The following is a 2500-nucleotide window of genomic DNA, read 5'->3' on the forward strand; positions in this document are numbered from 1 at the left end:
CCCTTGTCACTTCCTTCCCCCTCCTCTCCTACATCCTTCCCACTTCCTTCCCACTCCTTCCCTCCTTCCTTCTCAGTCCCATCCTCCTCCCTTCTCACTCCCTTCCCCCTTCTTTCCTCCCTCCTTCTTACTCCCTTCCTCCTCCTTTCTTCCCCCTTCTCACTCCCTTAGCCCTCTTTTCCTCTCTCCCTCTCACTCCTTTCTTCCTTCCCCCTTCTCACTCTCTTCCCACTCCTTTCCTATCTCCCTCCCCCTCCCTTCCCCCTCCTCCCCCTTCTCACTCCCTTCCCCTCCTTTCCTTCCCCCTTCTCACCCTCTTCCCCCTCCTATCCTCTTTCCTTCCCACACCCTTCCCCTCCTACCCCCTTCCCCTCCTTTCTTGCCCCCTTCTCACTCCCTTCCCCTCCTTTCCACACCCTTTTCACTCCCTTCCCTTCGCCAAACTTTTTCACTCCCTTCCCCCTTCTTTCCTCCCCCTTCTTACTCCCTTCTCCCTCTCTTCCCCCTCCTATCCTCTCTCCTTCCCACTCCCTTCCCCTCCTCCCCTCCTTCCCCTCCTTTCTTGCCCCCTTCTCACTCCCTTCCCCTCCTTTCCTTACCCTTTTCACTTCCTTCCCTTCGCCAAACATTTTCACTCCCTTCCCCCTTCTTTCCTCCCCCTTCTTACTCCCTTCTCCCTCTCTTCCCCCTCCTATCCTCACTCCTTCCCACTCCCTTCCCCCTCCTCCCCCCTCCTCCCCCCTTCTCACTCCCTTCCGCTCCTTTCCTCTCCCCTTCTCACTCCCTTCTCATCCTTTCCTCCCCCTTCTCACTCCCTCCCCCTCCTATCTTCTCTCCTTCCCACACCCTTCCCGCTCCTACCCCCTTCTCACTCCCTTCCCCTCCTTTCCTCCTCCCTTCTCACTCCCTTCCCCTCCTTTCTTCCCCCCTTTGCACTCCCTTCCACCTCTTTCCTCCTCCTTCTCACTCCCTTCCACCTCTTTCCTCCTCCTTCTCACTCCCTTCCCCCTCCTTCCCTCCACCCTTCTCACTCCCTTCCCCCTCCTATCCTCTCTCCTTCCGCCTCCCTTCCCCCTCCTCCCCCCTTCTCACTCCCTTCCCCTCCTTTCCTCCCCCTTCTGACTCCCTTCCCCTCTTTTCTTGTCCCCTTCTCACTCCCTTCACTTCCCCAACCTTTCTCACTCCCTTCTCCCTTCTTTCCTCCTCCTTCTTTCCTCCTCCTTCTTTCCTCCCCCTTCTTACTCCCTTCCCCTCCTTTCTTCCTCCCTTCTCACTCCCTTCCCCCTCCTATCCTCCCTCCTTTTCACTCCTTTCCTTCTCCTTTCCTCCCCCTTTCTTACTCCCTCCCCCTCCTTTACTCCGCCCTTCTCATTTCCTTCCACCTCCTTTCCTCTATCTTTCTCACTTCCTTCTCACTCCTTTCCTCCCTCCTTCTCAGTCCCTTCCTCCTCCCTTCTCACTCCCTTCCCCCTTCTTTCTCTGTTGACTCTAACACCTTGGAAAAATAATAAAACTATGTCTCAAGGGTTGCAAATTTGTCTTCGGAAAGAAATATTATGATAAAAAATTTTCCCTGTTGGAGACCTTTTGCTTATAACATCCTGCTTTTCCAATTAAGGTTTTAGCTTGGATAGTGATAATAAAAACAATAATAATAATAATAATAATAATAATAATAATAATAATAATAATAATAATAATAATATGTGTATACATGTATGTGTGTATATATATATATATATATATATATATATATATATATATATATATACATATACAGTATATACATATATATATATATATATATATATATATATATATATATATATATATATATATATATATATATATATGTGTGTATATACATAAATACACACACATACGTATATGAATGTATGTATATATACAGTAAATATACATACTTATATATATATATATATATATATATATATATATATATATATATATATATATATATATATATATATACATACGTGTATATATATATATATATATATATATATATATATATATATATATATATATATATATATATATATCCCTTCTCGCTCCCTTCCCCCTTCTTTCCTCCCTCCTTCTTACTCCCTTCCTCCTTCTTTCCTCCCCCCTTCCCACTCTCTTCTCCCTCCTTTCCTCCTCTTTCTCACTCCCTTAGCCCTCTTTTCCTCCCTCCCTCTCACTCCTTTCTTCCTCCCTTCTCACTCTCTTCACCCTCCTTTCCTCACCCTTCTCACTACCTTCCTCCTCCTTTCCTTCCCCCTTCTCACTCTCTTCCAACTCCTTTCCTCTCTCCCTCCCCCTCCCTTCCCCCTCCTCCCCATTCTCACTCCCTTCCCCTCCTTTCCTTCCCCCTTCTCACCCTCTTCCCCCTCCTATCCTCTTTCCTTCCCACACCCTTCCCCTCCTACCCCCTTCCCCTCCTTTCTTGCCCCCTTCTCACTCCCTTCCCCTCCTTTCCACACCCTTTTCACTCCCTTCC

This window comes from Palaemon carinicauda, chromosome 39, assembly GCF_036898095.1.
Source record: "Palaemon carinicauda isolate YSFRI2023 chromosome 39, ASM3689809v2, whole genome shotgun sequence".
Taxonomy (NCBI): domain Eukaryota; kingdom Metazoa; phylum Arthropoda; class Malacostraca; order Decapoda; family Palaemonidae; genus Palaemon; species Palaemon carinicauda.